The following is a 9,752-nucleotide window of genomic DNA, read 5'->3' as shown; positions in this document are numbered from 1 at the left end:
GCTGAGCTGCCCAAGGTGATTTTCTTCTTTGCCGATCTCAATTGTGGTTTTTCATCTAAGTATGTGGTGATAAATAATGCAAAATTTTATTAGCTTTGATGCCATGCTACCTTCCCTGTCATGCAAAGTAATTCAGAATTCTTTTCTGTTTCAATTAGAGCCCTGATGCAGACAAGGATTGCGTGGTTGTACATTTCACTCTCTATGAGGCGGATGACCTGAATATACGCACTGGGAAAACAAAATTCTTAGGATATTGGATCTTCGAAGCCATTTGCACTTATACTAAAGTCAAGATGTATTCCAGCCTCACTGTTGTCAGGCGTGTTGTCCAGGGTGTACTGAAGCACAAGAAGTCCAAAGCTACTCCTTCATTTGTCAGGCTTACTGTTCTTGTCAAGCTTACGCGGGAAGATGACGTGACATGCCTCCACAAACAATTTTATGAGTGTAAAGGCCACAAGGTTATCTTCAGGAAGGTTCACAAGATTGAGCTGCTGCCAGACATCCTCAATGATGTTCGTGGCAAGGTTCGTCTTGTGTCCATCCCAAATTAGATCGAGGCATGAAATAGTTGCTGCAGCTAGTGTTTAAAAGTAGTTTGGATTGTGTCTAATTATCCGAACCTTGCCTATTATCGAGCCCTCTAGGGCTAGTACTCTGTTTGAATCTGTCTATGGGAACTATTGCTACTTTTGTGTGCCCATGAATCAGGTGAGAACCATCCTAATTGTTGCCGAAACAAATACGTCCTCACTAGTTTTTTCATGTAATATGGCATAGTAAGCATAAGTTGTCACGGTTTATCATACGAGTAGTGTGTGTTTGATGAAATACAATACTTGTTCGAGAACTGTGCACCAACGTATACATAGGGTACGTAAGGCTAGTTAAGTACTTGTAAACACTATTGGTGCTACCCCACTTGTAAGCAGTTGTGCAAAACACGACACATTGGCTCAGCTTGCTTCAACACTAGAAAAGTCGGCTATCGACCAACTAACAATCAATAATAGGCTTCGTGACATATAAGCAACTACGTATCTTGTTACAGTGGTTCATGATACGCCCATTTTGCATCATGCTTTTATATCAATATTTATTGCATTATGGGCTGTTATTTCACATTATATATCAATACTTATGGTTAATCTCTCTTATTTTATAAGGTTTACCATGAAGAGGGGGAATGCCGGCAGCTGGAATTTTGGCTGGAAAAGGAGCAAACACTGGGAACCTATTTTGCACTGCTCCAAAAGACATGAAACTCCACGAAACCTATTTTTGGATTTAATAAGAATTAGTGAGCGGAAGAAATACCTCAGGGGGCCCACACCCTGTCCAGGAGGGTGGGGGGCCCGCCCACCCCTACTAGGCGCGCCCCCTGTCTTCTTGGCCTCTGGTGGCCCCCCGGTGTCCATCTTCTGCTATATGAAGGGTTTTCTCCTGGAAAAAATCATGGGCAAGCTTACGAGACGAAACTCCGCTGCCACGAGGCGGAACCTTGGCGGAACCAATCTAGAGCTCCGGCAGAGCTGTTTTGCCGGGGATACTTCCCTCCGGGAGGGGGAAATCATCACCATCGTCATCACCAACGATCCTCCCACCGGGAGAGGGTCAATCTCCATCAACATCTTCACGAGCACCATCTCCTCTCAAACCCTAGTTCATCTCTTATATCCAATCTTGTATCCAAAACCACAAATTGGTACATGTGGGTTGCCAGTAGTGTTGATTACTCCTTGTAGTTGATACTTTATTGGTTTACTTGGTGGAAGATCATATGTTCAGATCCTTAATGCATATTATTACACCTCTGATTATGAACATGAATATGCTTTGTGAGTAGTTACGTTTGTTCCTGAGGACATGTGTGAAGTCTTCCTATTAGTAGTCATGTGAATTTGGTATTCGTTCGATATTTTGATGAGATGTATGTTGTCTTTCCTCTAGTGGTGTTATGTGAACGTCGACTACAAGACACTTCATCGTTATTGGGCCTAGAGGAAGGCATTGGGAAGTAATAAGTAGATGATGGGTTGCTAGAGTGACAGAAGCTTAAACCCTAGTTTATGCGTTGCTTCGTTAGGGGCTGATTTGGATCCATATGTCTAATGCTATGGTTAGGTTTACCTTAATACTTTTGTTATAGTTGCGGATGCTTGCAATAGGGGTTAATAATAAGTGGGATGCTTGTCCAACTAACGGCAGTACCCAAGAACCGGTACACCCACATATCAAATTATCAAAGAACCGAACGTGAATCATATGAACGTGATGAAACTAGCTTGACGATAATTCCCATGTGTCCTCGGGAGTGCTTTTCTCATTATAAGAAATTGTCTAGGCTTATCCTTTGCTACAAAAAGGATTGGGCCACCTTGCTGCACCTTATTTACTTTTATTGCTTGTTACTCTTTACAATTTATCTTATCACAAAACTATCTATTACTTACAATCTCAGTGCTTGCAGAGAAAACCTTACTGAAAACCGCTTGTCATTTCCTTCTGCGCCTCATTGGGTTCGACACTCTTACTTATCGAAAGGACTACGATAGATCCCCTACACTTGTGGGTCCTCAAGACTCTTTTCTGGCACCGTTGCCGGGGAGTGTAGCGCTTTTGGTGAGTGGAACTTGGTAAGGAAACATTTATACAGTGTGCTGAAATTTTGTGTTACTTGTTACTATGGAAACTAATCCTTTGAGGGGCTTGTTCGGGGCATCTTCGCCCCGACCAGTAGAGCAAAGAGTTGCTCCTCAACCTACTGAACCTACTGAAAATGTTCACTTTGAAATTCCTTCGGGTATGATAGAGAAACTGCTAGCTAATCCATTTGCAGGAGATGGAACATTGCATCCCGATTTACACCTTATCTTTGTGGATGAAGTTTTTGGATTATTTAAGCTTGCAGGTATTCCCGATGATATTGTCAAAAGGAAGGTCTTCCCTTTATCTTTGAAGGGAGATGCATTGACATGGTTTAGGCTATGTGACGATACGGTATGTTGGGATTATAAACGATTGAAGTTGGAATTTCACCAGAAGTTCTATCATATGCATCTTGTTCATCGTGATCATAATTACATATATAATTTCTGGCCTCGTGAAGGAGAAATCATCGCTCAAGCTTGGGGGAAGCTTAAGTCAATGATATATTCATGTCCCAATCATGAGCTCTCCAGAGAAATGATTATCCAAAAAATTTATGCTCGGGTTTCTCCCAATGATCGCACCATGCTCGATACTTCCTGTGCTGGTTCTTATATGCTGAAGACTATTGAATTCAAATGGGACTTGTTGGAAAGAATTAAACGCAACTCTGAAGATTGGGGTTCCGACGATGGTAAGGAGTCAGGTATGACACCTAAGTTTGATTGTGTTAAATCTTTTATGGATACCAATGTTTTTCGTGGATTTAGCGCTAAATATGGACTTGACTCTGAGATAGTAGCTTCTTTCTGTGAATCTTTTGCTACTCAGGTTGATCTCCCTAAGGAGAAGTGGTTTAAATATAATCCTCCCATTGAACTAAAAGTAGTTGCACCTATTATAGTTGAAGAAAAGACTACCACTTATAGTGATCCTATTATTCCTACTACTTATGTTGAGAAACCTCCTTTTCCTGTTAGGAAAAGGATCATGCTAAAACTTCGACTGTTGTTCGTAAGAGTAATACTAGAACTTATACACCTCTTGAGCAAATCAAAGTTGAACCTAGCATTGCTATGGTTAAATATCTCTTGGATGATACTTTAGATGGGCATGTTATTTACTTCTGTGATGAAACTGCTAATATTGTTAAACCAGATGCCAAAACACATCGACCTATCGTTGGCATGCCTGTTATTTCTGTTAAAATAGGAGATCATTTTTATCTTGGCTTATGTGATATGGGTGCTAGTGCTAGTGCAATACTTATTTCCTTATACCAAGAGATTATGCATGATATTGCACCTGTTGAGTTAGAAGATATTGATTTTACAATTAAGCTTGCCAATAGAGATACTATTAAACCTTTTGGTATTGTTAGAGATGTTGAAGTCTTGTGTGGGAAGGTCAAATACCCTATTGATTTTCTCGTTCTTGGTTCCCCACAAGATGCCTTTTGTCCCATTATATTTGGTAGGCCCTTCTTGAACACTGTTAATGCTAGGATTGATTGCGAAAAGGATGTTGTTACGATTGGCTTGGATGATATGACTCATGAGTTTAATTTTGCTAAATTTTGTAGACAACCTCGAGATAGAGAATTATCTAGTAAAGATGAAATAATTGGTCTTGCTTCTATTGCCGTGCCTCCTACTGATCCGTTAGAACATTATTTGCTAGACCATGAAAATGAGATGTTTATGAAAGAAAGAAGGGAAATAGATGAAGTATTCCTTAAACAGGAACCTATTCTGAAACATAACTTACCTGTTGAAATCCTAGGGGGTCCTCCTCCACCCAAGGGTGATACCGTTTTTGAGCTAAAACCATTACCTGATAATCTTAAATATGCTTATCTTGATGAAAAGAAGATATATCCTGTTATTATTAGCGCTAACCTTTCAGAGCAGGAAGAGGAAAGATTATTGAAAACTCTGAAGAAGCACCGCACTTCTATTGGATATAATCTGGATGATCTCAAGGGCATTAGTCCCACGTTAAACACAAAATTAAAGTGGAGGAAGGTGCCAAACCAGTTAGAGATCCTCAACGAAGATTAAATCCCAAGATGAAAGAAGTGGTAAGAAAGAGGATACTAAAGCTCCTCGAAGCAGGTATAATTTATCCCGTTGCTAATAGTGAATGGGTAAGTCTTGTCCATTGTGTCCCTAAAAAGGGAGGTATTACTGTTGTTCCTAATGATAAAGATGAATTGATTCCGCAAAGAATTATTATAGGTTATAGGATGGTAATTGATTTCCGTAAATTAAATAAAGCTACTAAGAAAGATCATTACCCTTTACCTTTTATTGATCAAATGCTAGAAAGACTATCCAAACATACACATTTCTGCTTTCTAGATGGATATTCTGGTTTCTCTCAAATACCTGTGTTAGTGGAAGATCAATCAAAAACAACTTTTACTTGCCCTTTCGGTACTTTTGCTTATAGACGTATGCCTTTTGGTTTATGTAATGCACCTGCTACCTTTCAAAGATGTATGATGGCTATATTCTCTGACTTTTGTGAAAAGATTTTGCCTCTTTTGATGATTGCTTGAGCAACCTTGATCGAGTTTTGCAGAGTTGCGAAGACACTAGTCTCGTCTTGAATTGGGAAAAGTGCCACTTTATGGTTAATGAAGGCATTGTATTGGGGCACAAGATTGTAACACCCCAAAATTTCGATTTGGATTTTTATTAAAATCTTTATTTGATTTAAAGGAGGTTATTTGAATTTTTTTGTTGAGGGACTCTCCTTCTCAAAATCTTTTATGACAAACATTTTATGAGTTCTTCTCAACATTTATTTTGGTCTTGAGGACTTTTCTTTTAGTGTTGACTCAACACAAATATTTTTCTTTTGGGAAAGTTTTTGAAATGCTTTCTTTTAATGACTTATGGATTGATCCTTCCTCATTCAAAAATTTTCATGCCATGAACTAGGTTGAAAATTTTACTCCAAAACCCCTCCCTCCACTTTTGTCATGTCAAACATCCAATCCCAGCAGGTGCAACCAATTTTTGATTTTTATTGTATTTATTTTATCCTCAAAACAATTCCTGTCATTTATTTTGGACCTAGGTGATTTACAAAGGAACCACTAGAACCCTTTTGAGTTTTGGCTCCAAACAAACTCCCCTGGCTAGTCCTTAGCACCCTCAACCTAGATCCATCAAGATCCACTCTTCCACAATTCAAAATTTTCAAATTTTGCTTGCTGCAAGTTTGAACCAGAATTGCCAAATTTGGTGAAATTCATCCTTTTCCGTCTCCAAAAATTCTAAGATAAATCAAGCCACCCCTTGATGCATTGAGAAGCCACCTCACCAAAGATCAACTCCAGAAAGCTTTTCCACATGCCAAAAACATTTCATCAAACACCCGGCGTGCACTGTTCCTGGCAATATTCAGTAAAATTCAGAGATGCACTGTTGGGTTCAGTCGACATCGTCGTTTTCTTCAGAGCCTCGGCGTCCATCTCGCTAGTGCCCGCGTTGGCATGATGCTCACTGCTCCTTCTCCTTATCCAGAGCGCCGCACGATCGTTTGGACGGGCGCAGGTGTCGGTGGCAACGTGGCACCTCATCGCCGGCAACTTCTGCGATGGCAGAGCCACCCGTGGCGGCCAGCAGGGACCAGCGCCACCTTTCGGCGCCAGCCAGCACCTCCGAAGCCACCCGAAGCCTCCGCGTGGCTGTCCGCTTGCCTGTGCACGCTGCGGCACCGTCGCCGTGGCCTGAGCAGCACAAAGCGCGCTCTCTGCCGCCCATGAGCCCCGTGAGGCCGTTCCGTCGAGAGCGTGGGGTAGCGCCCAAGTTTTGCCCAGTTTAGCCCCGAAATGGAACCAGTGGACCAATCCGTAGTCGCCTATCCACCTAATCCACCTGCCCAACCAATGCCTCGTCGTAATCATCGCCAGAGTTATCCCATTCTCGGCCACCACCTCGGATCGGCTATAAAAGGGAGCCTCGAGCTCGACTTCAACCCAGCACCACTCCTACACCTCACCAGAGCCGCGCCTAGCTACTAGGAAGACCGCGGGGAGGCCTTCTTCAACGACTCCGGCCACCCCAATCCGCCTCGAGCTCTGACACGATTCCTTCTGGTGAGACCACCCCCGCCTCCCAGAACATGCCAGTCGCCTCCTAGTGTACCCGCACATCTAACCCAATCCCCAATTTGAGGTTTGCAGCCCTCCTCGACGAGACCCATCACCACCCGAACCGCCGTCCGCCGGAGTAGAGGCCGCCGTCGACGTGGTGCTCGCCGACGACCAACTCCACCACCCACAAGTGCGGAAGGACTCAGTGAACCCGTAGGTACCCTCCTTTCCCCCTACCTCGCCGTGGATCGCTGCCGGCGACCACCGCAGCCCTCGTGCGCCGGTGACTCTGTTTTGAAAATTTAAACCTGATGGGTGGGACCCCTCGTCAGCTTTTTCTTTTTTGTCGAACCGTTTTCAGAAAACGCCTTCGGGCAAAATACATTATCCTTTGGGGTTGGCGTGTTTCTAATCGAAACGTTTTCTGTTTTTATAAACTATCCCCTGGAGACTTTCTGTTTCATTACAAATGAGTCCCTGGACCAAAACCTTAATAACTTTTAAACAAAAGATGATTTTGAATTGATTCTTTTTCTGTCATCTTTATTTTTCTGTTTAGTTTTTTATCATATTTATTTGAAAAATATTTGGAACACTTTTGTGCACACACAGTATTTACGTTAGTATGCGATTTCTTTATACCGTAGATACCAAAGGAGGTGACGGAACCACGAACTTTGCCGAGCTAGACTTCGACTACCCTGAACTAGGCAAGCATGTTTGAACCTTTGATATGATGAGTGTTCTGCATGTTTGCTTGTGTAGTTATTTCATGGCATGTTTATATAAGCATCAGTAATTGTTATATTGCATGCAAAGTAACTACAAGTGAGCTCCGAAACTCGATGTGTATTTGATGGGAGATACGTTGATCATGTGGTGACATGAAAAGTGGTAAGATGGTATTGTTGAAGCATGCCAGTCTTATGCCAAACCGTTCAACTCGAGTGTTAATGTGGATCAAGTCATGTTACCGTCCGTCCCCTTTTTGTGTGCTACCACATGTTTTCTCCAAAGAAATTGGTTTAGTAGGTTGCAAACCTCTTTCCTCGTACACACCAAATAGAGGGGCCGGGATGAGGGTTCCAGGGCCCTGGATTAAAGCCAGTCATCCCATCAGGGGGCATGGGTGTTTCCGGTTGGGACCAAGAGGGGGGCACCCCTTAGAGCGTGCGATATAAATTTGATCCCATGCTACTCGAGGTTGTGGCCTCCCCGTCTCAAAGTTTTTTTTGAACGTTGCCTAGGGTGATTCCTGGCATCGGGATGTGGAATGGGTGTGTACTGGTTAGATGAGTTTCCTCTGAAACACCATAAACGGAACTAGTCTGTTGTGACTACTAGAATCCGTTGGCTGTGGTTAAATAGTACAAACTCTGCAGAGTCCAAATCATTCAAGTGACCGTATCTATGGTCAAGGACCATAATCAACTTATCTATGTCAGTCTCAGTGTCAGTTTCAGTAAGATTCTCCGGTGAACAAACATGAGTGGTAAACCCGGCTGAATGTTATTCCTGTGGATGGACTAACCTGTTTATTATTACTGTATATTTTCTTGAACTGACATAATTTCATGAACAACTTGAGTTCGGATGATGAAATATAATCCCTTTATGTGACGTCACGTAGACGTCTGACTGTGGCATCCTTGTTATTTATCTTTGTTATAAGCCATTTATGTGATGTCGCGTAGACGTCCGACTATGGCATTCTTGTTGTTTATTTTTGTTATAAGCCCTTTATGCGATGTCGCTCAGACATCCGACTGTGTCATCTATGTTAATAAGTTTCATTATAAGCCCTTTCCGAGATGTCGCGTAGACGTCCGACTATGGCACACACTGTTATTTACTTTCATTATAAGCCCTTTCCGAGATGTCGCGTAGACGTCCGACTGTGGCATGCACTATCATTTACATTTCAATATAAGCCCTTTATGTGGTGTCGCTCAGACGCCCGACTGCGACATGTTAATTTATTTTTACCTTTTGAGGCGTCGCTTCAGACACCTGATCGGTTTCCAGTTACTTTTATTGGGATTTTGGGAGGACTACCACCTGACTTCCTTTTTAGTTAACCTGCCATGCAAATTTATTATTTAAGTGTGCATTACTAATCTGCTCGTGTGCATCATGTTTGCATCTGTTATATCTTATGTCCAAACTGTCTTGCGAGTACATTCAAAGTACTCATCTGGCTTGTTGATTTGGCCAGATATCGACGAAGGCGATCTTATGGATGAAGAGTACGATAGCGAGTCTGACGCCTAGAGGAGTCCCAGTCAGTCCCGTGCGATCCTGGAATTTGTTACTTGTATCATATATGCTTCCGCTACCCAAATAAATTCATTGAGCCTCCCTCCAGCGCCCGATGAGCTGTAAGATTTAGGAGTCATGTAACCCACGTCACTGTGACATATCCACCACCACTTTTATTGCGAGTCAGTAGTATGCCACCATACTCTGTGTGCCATATCCGCCATTATGTATAATATCGGCATGCTTGTAATAAAAATTGTTGAGCAGCCTCAGCTCAGCCTTGTATAACATTTAGTACTACTGGATATCTGTATCAACGATTTGTCTACTGGTAAGGAAGATTTTCCTATACCAGTCCGGTAAAAGGGTCAGTTTCTCAATAAATGTTTTATTGGAAAACCGGTCATGACAAACTTGGTATCAGAGCCAGGCTGACTGTAGGAAGCCACTAGGTGCGATCGCTAATCGGTTATTAGCGTAATAAGTGCTATTTTATTATTTTGCAAATGTAGTCATTTTCTAACAGTCAGCATAAATTTATGATCTGACTATTCAGAATTTTTGCCTACTTTTGTAGATGGCTGGCAATGACTGTGAGTCACAGGTGTTCGCCAATGTACCTGAGGGGTTTGTCAAGCTTCTCGTCTCCATCATCAAAGTCGTGATCAGGCCATCGACTCGTCCGGAGTTCACACTCTACCAACACAAGATCAGCGACAGTCTGTCCATGCACCAG

Source organism: Triticum dicoccoides, chromosome 3B, assembly GCF_002162155.2.
Source record: "Triticum dicoccoides isolate Atlit2015 ecotype Zavitan chromosome 3B, WEW_v2.0, whole genome shotgun sequence".
In the NCBI taxonomy this organism is placed as follows: Eukaryota; Viridiplantae; Streptophyta; class Magnoliopsida; order Poales; family Poaceae; genus Triticum; species Triticum dicoccoides.
The sequence above is the reverse complement of the archived record's forward strand: the minus strand, read 5'-3'. Positions refer to the sequence as shown.